This window comes from Pseudophryne corroboree, chromosome 7 (genome assembly GCF_028390025.1).
Source record: "Pseudophryne corroboree isolate aPseCor3 chromosome 7, aPseCor3.hap2, whole genome shotgun sequence".
Taxonomy (NCBI): domain Eukaryota; kingdom Metazoa; phylum Chordata; class Amphibia; order Anura; family Myobatrachidae; genus Pseudophryne; species Pseudophryne corroboree.
Genome location: NC_086450.1, coordinates 473,805,361 through 473,821,858, shown reverse-complemented (window position 1 = coordinate 473,821,858; position 16,498 = coordinate 473,805,361). Strand labels below are relative to the sequence as shown.

Genomic DNA, 16,498 nt, shown 5'->3' with positions numbered 1-16,498 from the left:
TAAGTTTAATGTGTAGAGTTGAACAAAGGGCTTTCCAAAACCTGGCGGTGAACTGTACTCCACGGTCAGAAACAATCTCTTGTGGCAACCCATGCAAACGAAAATGTTCTCGGATAAACAATAGAGCCAGTTTCGGTGCTGTCGGAAGACCAGTCAAGGGCACAAAGTGTGCCATCTTCGAAAAACGGTCAACGATAACCCAAACGGTGTTGCAACCCTTGGAACAGGGCAAGTCAGTGATGAAGTCCATGGAAATGTGAGTCCAGGGTCTCACAGGGATAGGCAGAGGACGAAGTAACCCTGCAGGAGGCAGACGAGGAGATTTATGTTGTGTACATTGGGGACATGAATTAACGCAATCTTGTACATCCTTCCTCATGGTGTTCCACCAGTAAGACCTTTGCAGAAACTTGTACATCTTCTGAGCGCCGGGATGACCGGAAAACTTGGAGTTATGGACCCACCGTAGTATTCCTGGGCGGAATCTAGCTGGTACGGACATTCTTCCAGGAGGAGGAGCTGGAGTAGTTAAAGCAGCAGAGACAGAAACTGGATTCAGAATTAAACCCCGCTCCGGAGGTTCATCCTCGTCTGTGGGAACCTGTGAACGGGAAAGCGCATCTGCTTTAATATTGAGAGTCCCGGCACGGTACTTGATAATGAACGAGAATCGGGAAAAGAAAAGTGCCCATCTCGCCTGGCGAGGATTCAAACATTGTGCGGATTTGATGTACAGTAAATTCTTGTGATCCGTGTAGATGGTAAACACATGTTTAGCCCCTTCTAGAAGATATCTCCATTCTTCCAAGGCAGATTTGATTGCCAAGAGTTCCTGGTCTCCAATAGAGTAATTTCGTTCGGCTGGAGAGAATTTACGAGAGTGGAAGCCACACGGATGTAATTTCTTATCAGAGGAATGCTGGGAGAGGACAGCCCCCACCCCGACTGAAGATGCATCAACTTCTAAGAAGAAGGGTTCCTCGAAATTTGGTTGTTGGAGAACTGGAGCCGTCGTGAAAGCTAACTTTAAGCGAGAAAAAGCTACAATGGCTTCCGGAGGCCACAAACTAGGATTAGAACCCTTTCTCGTCAGGGCAGTAATGGGTGCAACAATGGTGGAGAAACCTTTAATGAATTTCCTGTAGTAGTTCGCAAAGCCCAGGAACCTTTGTATTGCTTTCAGGGAAAGAGGCTGAGTCCAATCACGAATGGCCGACAACTTTTCCGGATCCATGCGAAGCTCCGTCCCCGAGATGACATAACCGAGGAACGGAATAGATGTTACTTCAAAGGTACATTTGGAAAGCTTGGCGTAGAGATGATTCTCTTGTAAACGGTGTAGCACCTCTTTGACTTGAGTCCTGTGTTCGACAAGATTCTTGGAAAAAATCAGTATGTCGTCCAGATATACCACAACGCTCTGATACAGCATATCACGAAAGATTTCGTTGACGAATCCCTGGAAAACCGCGGGAGCATTACTAAGACCAAACGGCATCACCAAGTATTCGTAATGCCCATCTCGGGTATTAAAGGCAGTCTTCCATTCATCCCCCTCTCGGATGCGTATAAGATTATAAGCTCCTCTCAAGTCGAGTTTTGAAAAAATGCGGGCACCACGAACCCTATCAAATAACTCTGTGATTAGTGGCAAGGGGTATTTATTCTTAATAGTAATGTCGTTTAGGCCGCGGTAGTCGATGCATGGTCTCAACCCCCCGTCCTTTTTCTTCACGAAAAAGAAGCCTGCACCAGCAGGGGAGGAAGAGGGGCGAATGAATCCCTTGAGCATATTGGACTTAATATACTCCGACATGGCTTGAGTCTCGGGAAGAGACAGAGGATATGTGCGACCACGAGGTGGCGTCTTCCCTGGGACAAGGTCAATAGGGCAGTCCCAAGGCCTGTGAGGTGGTAACAGGTCAGCAGCTTGTTCCGAAAATACGTCCTTGTACCCTTGATATGCCTCCGGAATGTGCTCTTCATCCGTTTTGGAGGTAACACGGAGCGGACAAACAGGAGTAAGACAATTAGTGTGACAAAAGGAACTCCAGGACAGAATTTGTGACGACTTCCAATCGATGTGGGGGTTATGACTTTTCAGCCAAGGCATTCCAAGAACCAGATCATGGGGCATTTCTGGGATTACCAAGAGTTCCAAATCTTCCTGATGTAGAGCCCCGACCCGCAGCTTAACTGGCCCCGTGCGCCACATTATGAGACCTTTGGAAATTCTAGTCCCGTTGATAGCCGTCAGTGAAATTGGCCGCTCGATAGGCCGTAACTTTAAACCCAAACTTTGGGCACAGAAGGAAGAAACGAAGTTCCCTGCAGCTCCGGAATCCAATAGGGCTTCACAAGACCTGGAGACTGAATTGGAGACTAGAGTTACTGGAAGCAAGCAGTCCGAAGTTGGAGAAGCTTTTGTCGTAACTCCCAGCTTGACTCCTCCGGAACAAGCTAGGTCTGCCCGTTTCCCGGACGGACTTTACAAGATTTAAGAAAATGATCTGCGGCTCCACAGTAAAGGCAGAGTTTACCCTCACGACGACGCTGTCGTTCTTCCGGAGACAGTCGGGAGCGGTTAATTTGCATGGGCTCATCTGAGCTAGGTGAGGCCACCGGCCTAGGAGTAGGATTCCGGAACCTGGGACGATCCGAACGGTTACGTTCTCTTCCACGCTCCTGCATCCGAAGATCCACCTTGACGCAAAGGGAAATCAAATCTTCTAATGGATCCGGCAGATCTCTAGTAACCAGCTCGTCTTTCAGCCGGTCGGAAAGACCGTTCCAGAAGGCAGCTCTCAGGGCATCATTATTCCAGCGTAGTTCGGAAGCAATGGTCTGGAAATGAACCACGTACTGGCCCACGGAACGGGCGCCCTGCCGAACACGGAGCAAATCGGAAGAAGCAGTGGTCATTCTGCCGGGCTCGTCGAAAATCCTTCGAAAGGACGAGATGAAGTTGGTGTAGTTGGAAACCATGGGATCAGATCGTTCCCATAATGGAGACACCCAATCCAAAGCAGAACCTTCCAACAGAGAAATAATATATGCTACCTTGGACCGGTCTGTAGGAAAGTTGTGTGCAAGTAGCTCGAAATGTACCTCGCACTGGTTCAAGAAACCACGACAATTTTTGGGATTCCCATTATAGCGGGACGGAGTAGGCAACTGAAGGCGTGGAGTGACACCGGCCGATGGTTGAACATTGCTGGCAACGGCAACTGGTGCGACTGCTGGAACAGGAGCCGGAATTACTGAGGCCAGAGACGCCTGAATCTGATCCAGACGCCCGGACAACTGCTGGAGGTACTGCATCACCTGACCTTGTGCTGCTTCCTGACTTTGCACTCGAGAAGCCAGGTTCTGGATGGCACTAGAGTCCGTGTTCCGATCCCCCGAGTCCATGTGGCCTGAGTATACTATCACTGACCTGGTTTGGGAGTGTTGTGGACTCGGGGCTTCTTCCGATGACCGGGAAGAGGAACCGCCACTGGGTCGTAGTAGAGATGGCCGGATGTAGGTCTTCCTCATGCAGAACTAAGACGGCAGGCGGGAGGCCCAGAGGAATTCTTGTAGGTCTCCTGTAAGACAAGACTTGTAGAAATAATGAAGGCTGGGGTACTGAGATATTGGAGACACTGTGGTATTGAAGGCACTGAGGTACTGGGAGTACAGGGAGTGCTGGGAGACCCTTGGAGGCACGGAGGTGTTTGGAGGCACGGAGGTGCTTGGAGGCACGGAGGTGTTTGGAGACACCGAGGTGTTTGGAGGGACGAGGTGCTTGGAGGCACGAGGTGCTTGGAGACACGGAGGTAACTGGAGGCACGGAGGTGCTTTGAGGCGCGGAGGTGCTTGGAGGCACGGGGTGCTTGGAGGCACGAGGTGCTTGGAGGCACGGAGGTGCTTGGAGGCACGGAGGTAACTGGAGGCACGGAGGTAACTGGAGGCACGGAGGTAACTGGAGGCACGGAGGTGCTTGAGGCGCGGAGGTGCTTGGAGGCACGAGGTGCTTGGAGGCACGAGGTGCTTGGAGGCACGGAGGTGCTTGGAGGCACGGAGGTAACTGGAGGCACGGAGGTAACTGGAGGCACGGAGGTAACTGGAGGCACGGAGGTGCTTGAGGCGCGGAGGTGCTTGGAGGCACGAGGTGCTTGGAGGCACGAGGTGCTTGGAGGCACGGAGGTGCTTGGAGGCACGGAGGTGCTTGGAGGCACGAGGTGCTTGGAGACACGGAGGTAACTGGAGGCACGGAGGTGCTTGTAGGCACAGGATGCTTGGAAGCACAGGTTGCTTGTAGGCACAGGATGCTTGCAGGGACAGGATGCTTGGAAGCACAGGATGCTTGCAGGGACAGGATGCTTGGAAGCACAGGATGCTTGCAGGGACGAGGGAGCTCTGGATCATAGCTTCCACAGGAGAAACGAAGATACTCAGGCATCGGATCTCTGCCTGGTATCTGATTTTAAATTCCCCGCCCTAGCCTGATTGGCGGAGCAGGCAGGTGACGTCAGACCTGCTCCGCCTCCTTGCCCTTGCTTGTGATGGCGGCGCCCTTGCTTCCGGGAAGCCGCCGGAGAGCAGCGCCGACCCGCCGCTGAAGCCGGAGACTGACAGGGGAAGAGAGGCGCCGGGCAGACCAGGCCACCCGCAGGGACAAGCGCGGTCGCCGCTGCCCGAGGTTCGTGACATCTGGCACTATTGGGGTCATGTGTATCTGCCCCTCCCCCCCATATGTGTACCACGCCCCCATTTTCATTGGTCACGCCCCATGCAGCATTTGGCCACACCCATTTTTTGGCGCTCTCGCCTTAGGCGCGCGCAGTTAGATATCTTTTCTACTTGCACCACTACAGTGGGGTCACATTCTGCACACAGGGCGAGGCTGAGCTGTCAATCACATTATAGCTACAGGCTCAGTTACACTAAGGGACACAGATAATACATAAAGGGACATCATGCAAGAAATGTACTTATATAGAAAACAATAAAGATCATTTATTAAGATGAAAATTACTTCTGTACATTTACAGGGATTTACACTTGAAATAACAGTTATTTATCTTGTTATATTCTGTAATTAAAACATTGCTAAAAGTACAAATAAATCTATCAGTGAGATGTATGAAAGCTTAGAGAGAGACAAAGGGCCTAATTCAGACCTGATTGGCTGATTATTGAATGACTGCGCATGTGTACAGATCGTAATGCGCAGGTGCGAGGACAAACTGAAAAAATCCTGCGGTTTTTTTTTTAATTGCTAGGTGAACGCAGACTGAGTGACAGGAAGAGGACGTTTGGTGATGGTAATTGTCCATTTTCTGAGAGTGTCAGAAGAAATACAGGCGTTCCCAAGCGTTATTAGGGCGGGTGTGTGTCATCATTTCCAGCCCCGATCAGCCTGTCTGTATCGCACTGTAGGAGTAAGTCCTGGGCTATACACAGACTTCATTCCATGGTGAGTGAATTGCGAACGGATTGGCAGATGTTCGCTGTATGGTGAAGTTTTTGCACGGTGTGCACACGCATTCACACACTTGCACGGGGCGGGTTATCACTATCTATGGGGGGGTGGCCATGTGATCGCAGACCTCTGCAAAAACGCAGAGCGCGATCAGGTTTGAATTAGGCCCACAGCTATAACCAATCAGCTCCTAACTGTCATGTTTCAGGCTGCGCCATGTTACCTGCTGAGCTAACATATTATAATTACAGAGATCTTACTCACTATGTCAGCATTATATCTACAGAGCCACACATTATAATTACAGTGATCTTACTCACTATGTCAGCATTACATCTACAGAGCCACATATTATAATTACAGTGATCTTACTCACTATGTCAGCATTACATCTGCAGAGCCCACATATTATAATTACAGAGCTCTTACTCACTATGTCAGCATTACATCTGCAGAGCAACACATTATAATTACAGTGATCTTACTCATTATGTCAGCATTACATCTGCAGAGCCCAGAGCCGGCCCTAGCCAATATGATTCCCTAGGCAAGATTTTGGCTGGTGCCCCGTAGCACCACCGCTGGTTCCGCCTCTCCCCTTGCACTGCTTTCCCAGCGCCATCACCCCTCACCCATAGCAGTCCTTATTTTGGTGTTTGTACCCCCTATATTTTAAATAGGATCAGATCGCACATTTGGGCACAGTGCAAAAGGGGGGGTGTTTTTGCTGGCAAGGGGTATGGCCACACAATTGTAACCCCAATTCCAATTACACCACACAGTACTGCAACATTATTCACATTTGATCATGCGATAGTGTCCATAATTCATATTACATCCCACAGTAGTATCACTTTACCTTAAACATTACTCCTCACAGTAGAGCCCCTTATTCACATTATATCAGACTGAATTGCTCCTTAATCACATTACACCACACCCTATTGCTCTTTACTCACATTAGAAGACACAGTTGTGCCCTTTCTATACGCAACGCCAAATAGTAGAGAACCTTATACACATAATGCCACAAATTAGTAATGCATTTATACACATAATTCCACCCAGTAATGCCTTTTACACATACGAGACACATTATTAATGTCCTTATAAACATAATGCACCTTACACATTAGGATAACCTTTATTAATGCCCTTTTATACATAATGTCCCTTACACATATGCCGCACATTATTAATGCCCTTATACACATAATGACACACATAGTGCTCCCTACACATTTGCAGCACATTATTAGTGCCCCTATACACATAATGACACACATACAGTAGTACCCTGTTACACATATGCCACACATTATTAATGCCCTTATACACATAATGACACACATAGGGCCCCTTACACATATGTTGCACATTATTAATGCATTTTTACATGACACACATAATGCTCCTTACACATATTCTGAACACTACTGCACAACCAACCCACTCACATGCACACAGCACTCACACTTCCACTAACACTGTGACCTCTGCCTCTGCTTGGATACAGATTTGTCCTCATAAATCTTGTCTCAATGCTAACGTTGGGCACCTTTTTTTATGAAAATGCATCTTATTTGCATTGCTATGTGGCTAGGATGCACAAGCAGCTTCTGTTGATTAAACTGATATGCAGCATGCCTATATACTGTGTGAGACTGTGGCTGTATCTCCAAATGAAAAGCTACACATAGAATATAGGCATGCCACATATCATTTTAATCAGCAGAAGCTGCTGATGCCCCTAGGCATATCAAATGCCCTAGGCAATTGCCTAGTTTGCCTATGCCTATGGCCGGCTCTGGCAGAGCCACATATTATAATTACAGTGATCTTACTCACTATGTCAGCATTACATCTGCAGAGCCCACATATTATAATTACAGAGATCTTACTCACTATGTCAGCATTACATCTACAGAGCCACATATTATAATTACAGTGATCTTACTCACTATGTCAGCATTACATCTACAGAGCCACATATTATAATTACAGTGATCTTACTCACTATGTCAGCATTACATCTGCAGAGCCCACATATTATAATTACAATGATCTTACTCACTATGTCAGCATTACATCTGCAGAGCCACACATTATAATTACAGTGATCTTACTCAATATGTCAGCATTACATCTACAGAGCCACATATTATAATTACAGTGATCTTACTCAATATGTCAGCATTACATCTGCAGAGCCACACATTATAATTACAATGATCTTACTCACTATGTCAGCATTACATCTGCAGAGTCACACATTATATGGGGCTTATTCTGAGACGGGAGCAGTGCCACCCATCTCTGAGACTTTATGCAAATACCGCTACAAGCCGTCCCTGGTGTACAGCCGCGTGTCTGCACTGTCAGGAGATGCGACTGAATATGGCATGCACGATGCATTTGCGCGACTCAGAATAAGTAGTAACTGTGGCCGCACTCCCCCGACATGCCCACCGAACTTTCTCCTACATCCTACGCTTCATTGCCACCCAGTGACACTCATTCAGCCATCGCAGGGAAAAGACTGACATGCAGAATCCCCGGTAATGAAGCGTCTGCAGCCCCCACTGCACATACAGTGTACTACAAACCTCTAAATGCGTGTGAGGCTATTTACCCACCACTAGAGGGAGTATTTCCCCTATAATAGTGCACTGGATATCCTATAATAGTGCACTGGATATGCAATGGAACATTTCCTAGCTAATCAATAATACTAATCCCTGAGAACCAATAACGTCATCTATAAACATGTGGCAGTAATTAGTATGAGATACACAACCGCATATATGAGTATGATAATAGCTGAGTACTACATATAGGAAAGTGCAGGAAACTGGATATAGTGGTATTCTTACACCGTCATCCGGTACCCAACCACTCTCCAAAGCTTAGTAAATAGACCCCTATGCCCTTCTTTATCAATGAGTGATAAATTTCACTAGCCAATCCGCTCCTGTCATTTTTCAAACACGGTATGTAACATGACAGTTAGGAGCTGTCACTCACAGTGAAATTTATCACTCATTGATAAGTAAGGGCACTAGTTTCTTCCACGGGGTTAGCATATTCCAACTGCCATGTAAGCTGCGGCCGACGCTGTAGTAACATACCCATAATAATACAGTAACACAGGTGTAATATTTATCATTATTCCTATTGTCCTGGTCACCAAGTATCAGCGGTAACATTTGCTGGTTCTTCCTGACACTTGCAGTTTTTGGTTACAATGGACAAACACTTCGGGTAAAAAGCCCCAACCCTGGATTTCCCCAAATGTCTCATCCATCACGTTTCTTTCCCTAATGCTCTGGGGATATATATATATATATATATATATATATATATATATATATATATATATACGCATACCAAAGAACCCGGCACTCACTGTGGGGAATTCCAATTGCGGGCTGCGGTGCCTTCCATAAGCCTTGAGCAGACCCAATGTAGAAATAGCAGAAATGGCGGCACTCCACAGACTTCAAGTAGATTAAAACAGCTTTTACTTTATTGCAATAAAGTAAAAGCTGTTTTAATCTACTTGAAGTCTGTGGAGTGCCGCCATTTCTGCTATTTCTATATATATATATATATATATATATATATATATATATATATATATATATATATATATATATATTTTTTTTTTTTTTTTTTCTCTGCCCGTCAGGAGACAGCAGCTATACTACCATGAAGGTACGTTATCCACCATCTTTATTCTCTGTGATCATCTTCTTCTGACATCTAACTCAGCCGGCTCTGGCCTTATCTCTAGATCCTCATCGTCTTTACACTGTGCCATATTCACCATATCATCTGGAGCTCAGCCAATGGCCTATCCGGGGAACCAATGAAACAACTGAGTAAGATCAGTAACGCAATGCTTGTTTATCAGATCCTTTAGCAGGGAGTATACTGGTTACATTGTGACATATTTGCAGCTGAACTAAATCATATAAATCAGTGCATCTATTTTAAAACACTTGTAGACGTGACTCAGAACCGCACTCAGCTCCAATGTTCATGGAGATAGTGATTCTTCACTACTGCGTGTGCACCAAAATCCCAAAGTAATGAGGGCAATGAGGTAAAAATATATGTTGGAGCAAACACTGTGACTTATTGATTGAAGTAAGTGACTAAGGGTGCTGGGTGGAATTTTACAGAAATCTGCCAGCACTCGGCAGCATGCAGTGAGCAATGCCCGATTAACTCTTTGATCAACCAGAGCTGGACTGACATAGAAGAACAGATGAGGCTATATAGTTTATTATCCGCTACAATAAGTGAAAATATATATTTTTGTTTAATCCCACGGTATTCTTTACTCTGCAATGTTCTACCAGTCAGAGCTCTCAGATACAGTATCTCCCTATAAATACGGGTAATGATCCGTGTATAAGGGCTCAATCATTCTCTTCAGCTTAGCAGGGCTCATTTACTAAATGTACTTGGGTGCAAATTATGTGCAAAACAACAATAACCAATCAGCAACCAATCAGCTTTCAGCATCTGGAGCTGGGCGTACATACAGTATACTGGCAGACCGTCTGTCCAATCTGTCTGGTCATGTATCTGTTGTTAAGACAAATAAGGATACATCTGCCACTGGTTAGGAGCTGATTGATACTTTATCTCTCTCCACCTTATCTCTCTGAAGGTCTGATATGTCTCCCCAAAAATGTTTCTGTGATAAGCCCTAATAAGGTGGGCACTTACCTGCTCTGTGCTGCGCCCGTACTGCTACATACAGGGGTAATAGTGCAATAACCATAGGCTGACCAGACTTTCCCTTTACACCGGGACACTCACATTACACAGGTGCTGTGGCTGGCTTAATTCAAGTCTGCATTTCACCTGGTGTTAAGCAGTAATAGAACCTGTGTAATTCATGAGTGTCCCGGTGTAAAAGGATAGCATGGTAATCCTAAATAAACAGGCTCATGGGGGCAGATTCAATTGTTAGTCTCCCCGGCCGCCATTAGATGGCGCCCAACAGAGGAATTCAGTTGTTGCTCTGTTCTGGCGTGTATGCAGCTGGGGAGACACCTGTAGAGCCCAGATTTATCAAGCCTTGGAGAGTGATAAATTACCAACCAGAAGACATCGCTGACGACTGTGTGGGTGCACAAATAGGACGTACACACTGGCTGATTTGTACAATTTGTCATTTTGGTTCTTCAGAATCGTGAAAATCATTCAGAATATCATCTAGTGTGCACCATACTGACCCTCTCCCAGAAGTTGCCGGAGGCTCCCGATGTTTGAGTACAATGGGGGTAATTCCAAGTTGATCGCAGCAGGATTTTTGATAGCAACTGGGCAAAACCATGTGCACTGCAGGGAGGCAGATATAACATGTGCAGAGAGAGTTAGATTTGGGTGGGTTATTTTGTTTCTGTGCAGGGTAAATACTGGCTGCTTTATTTTTACACTGCAAATTAGATTGCAGATTGAACACACCCCACCCAAATCTAACTCTCTCTGCACATGTTATATCTGCCTCCCCTGCAGTGCACATGGTTTTGCCCAGTTGCAAAAATCCTGCTGCGATCAACTTGGAATTACCCCCATTGTGTAGAGAGATCACGCAGTGCGCAGCTGAGTGCTGCTAGTGCCGGTATCACTATAATGAGGATTCTCCTACCTCCCGATCACACACATAGGAGACCACTGAGCCAGCGCTGTGCAGGGGTCGGGTTGTGTGTTTGTTGCTCTCTTGTAGTCTCTTTCTCTCATATGATTTTAACTCAGATATAATGTGTGCATTATATCTAAGGGGCACAATTGTGTGTCATAACGTGAATAACGGGCACTACTTTATGGTGTAATATGAATCAGGGGCACTATGTGCAATATAATATGAATAAGATTGAACTACTGTGTGGCGTAATTTGAATTGGAGGTACTATTGTGTGGCCACTCCCCTTCCTTGGGAGACCACACCCCTTTTATGTGGCTAAAGGGCCCTACTCACTGGCCGACCCGCCGCCGAGCTGCCCGACGGCGGATACGGCCGACGAGCGACCCGGCGGCGGGGGGGCAGTGACGGAGGGAGTGAAGTTTCTTCACTCCCCCCGTCACGCGGCTGCATTGAAGTGCAGGCAAATATGGTCGAGATCGTCCATATTGGCCTGCATGCACAGCCGACGGGAGACCAGCGATGAACGAGCGCGGGGACGCGCATCGTTCATCGCTTAAGTCTCCACACTGAAAGATATGAACGAGTTCTCGTTCATTTATGAACGAGATCGTTCATATCTTTCAAAATATCTCTAGGTGTGTAGGGCCTATTACACACACACACTCACTCTCTCATTCTCTATCTCTCCAGACCCCCTTCCCACAGCTTTACCATAACCAGAGCCGGCGCTACCCGCTCAGCAGAGCCAGCAATGCAGGGAGGCACTGTGTTGGAGAGGCGCTCTGCCTGCTCTGCTGGCGTCCATGTGCGCTGCTGCCCTCCTCTACCCGCCTTCCTCCCACTGAAGAATGCCGCCACGGACCTGCAGTATGCCCCTGAGAAAAAGTCTCCAGCAGTTGGAAGTGAGCCCGGTCCCCAGAGCTCAGGGAGCTGATGCCGTGTGTGGTCTCCCGAATGCAGATCACATGACTGGTGCTGAGCAGCCATGTGTCCAGGAAGTGTCAGCTCTACAGGGAGGGTGAGTCCTGCTGTCTATATACAGTACAGTAGGGGCACAGAGATTGTGTGTGTGTGTGGTGGCATAGTATATGTGCGTGTGGTGGCACAGTGTATGTGTGTATGGAGGCATAGTATATGTGTGTATGAGGGCACAGTGTGTATGGTGGCACAGTATATGTGTGTGTGTGTGTGTGTGTGTACGGTGGCACAGTGTATGTGTGTATGGGGGCACAGTGTATGTGTGTATGGGAACACAGTGTGTATGGTGGTACAGTCTATGTGTGTATGGGGGCATAGTGTATGTGTGTATGGGAGCACAGTGTGTATGGTGTCACAGTGTGTAGGGTGGCACAGTATATGTGTGTATGGTGGCACAGTATATGTGTGTGTGTGTATGGGGGCACAGTATATGTGTGTATGGGGGCACAGTGTATGTGATCACAGTGTGTATGGCGCCACAGTGTGTGTGTGTGTGTGTGTGTGTGTGTGTGTACGGTGGCACAGTGTATGTGTGTATGGGAACACAGTGTGTATGGTGGTACAGTCTATGTGTGTATGGGGGCATAGTGTATGTGTGTATGGGATCACAGTGTGTATGGTGGCACAGTGTGTAGGGTGGCACAGTATATGTGTGTATGGTGGCACAGTATATGTGTGTGTGTGTGTGTGTGTGTGTGTGTGTGTGTGTGTGTGTGTGTATGGGGGCACAGTATATGTGTGTATGGGGGCACAGTGTGTGTGGTGGCACAGTGTATGTGTGTATGGTGGCACAGTGTATGTGATCAGTGTGTATGGCGCCACAGTGTATGTGTGTGTGTATGGGAGCACAGTGTGTACGGTGGCACAGTGTAGGTGTGTATGGTAGCACAGTGTATGTGTGTATGGGAGCATAGTGTGTATGGTGGTACAGTCTATGTGTGTATGGGGGCATAGTGTTTGTGTGTATGGGAGCACAGTATATGTGTATATGGGGGCACAGTGTATGTGTGTGTGTATGGTGGCACAGTCTGTGTGTATGGTGGCACAGTGTATGTGTGTATGGGAGCACAGTGTGTATGGTGGCACAGTATATGTGTGTATGTAGATGGGGGCAGTGTGTATGGTGGCACAGTGTGTGTGTGTGTATGGGGGCACACTGTATGTGTGTGTTTATATGTATAAAATTGTTCTACTGTGTGGTGTACTTTAAATTGGGGGTACTATTGTATGGATACGCCCCTTCTTTGTGAGACCCCAACCCTTTGTGGCACGCATCTTCGGTGCACACTGTCCCTTAAGTATGGGATGGAGGGCGCAAATTTGCAGTGTGCAGGGAGGCGTTGGACACCCTAGCACCGGCCCTGACCATAACCCTCCCTTCTCCGCAGCATAACGCTAACCCTCCCCGGTGGTACCTAAACCGCCCTTTCCACAGCCTAAACCAGGGGTGGTAGCCATAACCCCCCTTCCCTGCAGCCTAACCCAAACCCTCCTTCCCCCGCAGCCTAACCCTACCCCTCACAGCCTAACCCTAACCCCCCCCCCTGCAGCCTATCCCCTAACCCTAACATCAGCTTGCCCCTAGTGCTGCGAGGCTTCGGGTACTGGAAATGAGCACAGTGAAATAAGTGACGCCCCACATTATACAGTATGACCTCTGACCAGTTTAGCTCCACCCACTGTATTCATGGTAACAGTTTTATCTTACAATAGTAACTCTGTTATCTTCGTTTCAATGACGCATGTGAATGATGAGACATCGGGTATTTCAGTGTTATTATTACCTCGCTCACTAGGGGGAGATGTATCAAGCAGTGCAAAGGGCGGATCAGCTGAGAGGTTGCCCATAGCAACCAAAAAGCTTTGAGGTAGCATTTATCCAGTACATTGTATAAAATTATAGTTAGGAGTTGGTTGCTACAGGCAACATTCATTCCCATTGCTCTTCTAAGTCCGGTGGTAAACGCCACTATGTCCTAAATATACCCCTTACTGCCTTCTGCTCACTGCTGTGATCACATGGCGCACATTTGCTGTAACCCATGGCAACTAATCAGATATTACCTTTCATTTTCAAGACTGGAATGTGATTGGTTGCTGTGGTTTATGGAAAAGTTATGTATCATTACATCATCATTATCACATGAGGCCAGGAGCTCAGAAATGATCTTCTGCATACGTATAATAACCATTCTTTCTAATAAGGAGTAATTATGATCACTCATTATATGAATTATAACAACTATTAATTATAAAACACTTCATTATAATAATCAGTCACTGTAATAAGCCTTTATTCTGCTCCAGCGGCCGCCTGTCACTTCTCTCATACAGTAACATGCACATAAGGCCTCAACCCCACCTATTACCTATAATGTCCTATAATGTCCACAACGTGCGTTCATCAGCTCCACCCGACGCATTTCACTCCTCACCTCATGCATTTCACTGAGTGATTTCCAATGACAGACATTGTATTTATTCCTTTTCTCATTCCGGATATCGTCAGTTATTCAGTGACAAGACTGAGGTGGACAGAATCCCCAAGGGCTGTCAGGAGATCTGGGATAGGAAGCATCACACCAGCGGTGTCTATATCATATACCCACAAGGAGCACAGCGCCCTCTGCCTGTGTACTGTGACATGACAACTAACGGGACACCCTGGACGGTGAGAAGGGAAATTGGGGATTATTCACAAATAAAGTAATGGGATAAACTTTGTGGGTGACCTTCTGGCTACTCAGTATATATGGGAGTATATAGAGGTATACTGTCTGTGTGAGGGTATATAGAGGTATACTGGCTGTGTGAGGGTATATAGAGGTACACTGGCTGTGTGGGGGTATATAGAGGTATACTGGCTGTGTGGGGGTATATAGAGGTATACTGGCTGTGTGGGGGTATATAGAGGTATACTGGCTTTGTGGCTGTATGGAGGTATACTGGCTGTGTGAGGATATATAGAGGTATACTTGCTGTGTGGGGGTATATAGAGGTATACTGGCTGTGTGGGGGTATATAGAGGTATACTGGCTGTGTGGGGGTATATAGAGGTATACTGGCTGTATGGGGGTACAAAAAGGTATACTTACTATGTGGGGGCATATAGAGGTATACTGGCTGTGTGAGGGTATATAGAGGTATACTGGCTGTGTGAGGGTATATAGAGGTATACTGGCTGTGTGGGGGTATATAGAGGTATACTGGCTATATGGGGGTACAAAAAGGTATACTTACTATGTGGGGGCATATAGAGGTATACTGGCTGTGTGAGGGTATATAGAGGTATACTGGCTGTGTGGGGGTATATAGAGGTATACTGGCTGTATGGGGGTACAAAAAGGTATACTTACTATGTGGGGGTATATAGAGGTATACTGGCTGTGTGAGGGTATATAGAGGTATACTGGCTGTGTGAGGGTATATAGAGATATACTGGCTGTGTGAGGGTATATAGAGGTATACTGGCTGTGTGAGGGTATATAGATGTATACTGGCTGTGTGAGGGTATATAGAGGTATACTTACTGTGTGGGGGCATATAGAGGTATTGTTGCTGTGTGGATGTATGGAGGTATACTGGCTGTGTGAGGGTATATAGAGGGATATGGGCTGTGTTGGGGTATATAGAGGTACACTGGCTGTGTGGGGGTATATAGAGGTATACTGGCTGTGTGAGGGTATATAGAGGTATACTGGCTGTGTGGGGGGACGCGCATCGTTCATCGCTTAAGTCTCCACACTGAAAGATATGAACGAGTTCTCGTTCATTTATGAACGAGATCGTTCATATCTTTCAAAATATCGCTAGGTGTGTAGGGCCTATTACACACACACACTCACTCTCTCATTCTCTATCTCTCCAGACCCCCTTCCCACAGCCTTACCATAACCAGAGCCGGCGCTACCCGCTCAGCAGAGCCAGCAATGCAGGGAGGCACTGTGTTGGAGAGGCGCTCTGCCTGCTCTGCTGGCGTCCATGTGCGCTGCTGCCCTCCTCTACCCGCCTTCCTCCCACTGAAGAATGCAGCCACGGACCTGCAGTATGCCCCTGAGAAAAAGTCTCCAGCAGTTGGAAGTGAGCCCGGTCCCCAGAGCTCAGGGAGCTGATGCCGTGTGTGGTCTCCCGAATGCAGATCACATGACTGGTGCTGAGCAGCCATGTGTCCAGGAAGTGTCAGCTCTACAGGGAGGGTGAGTCCTGCTGTCTATATACAGTACAGTAGGGGCACAGAGATTGTGTGTGTGTGTGGTGGCATAGTATATGTGCGTGTGGTGGCACAGTGTATGTGTGTATGGAGGCATAGTATATGTGTGTATGAGGGCACAGTGTGTATGGTGGCACAGTATATGTGTGTGTGTGTGTGTGTGTGTGTGTGTGTGTGTATA

At 47.1% G+C, this 16,498-nt stretch overlaps 1 protein-coding gene across 2 annotated transcripts in view; it reads right to left on the bottom strand.

Moving 5' to 3' along the window:
- Window positions 1–10,755, bottom strand: part of LOC134943879 (olfactory receptor 1-like) — a 56,952-nt gene extending 46,197 nt beyond the window's left edge. Inside the window, exon 1 of one of the 2 annotated variants that reach the window (XM_063932455.1) lies at window positions 10,717–10,755. The gene's annotated coding sequence lies outside the window, so the exon portion shown is untranslated. Of the gene's footprint in view, window positions 1–10,204; window positions 10,294–10,716 lie in introns of those variants that run through there. The other variant, XM_063932456.1, reaches the window with a different exon arrangement.
- Window positions 10,756–16,498: the final 5,743 nt, after the last annotated feature.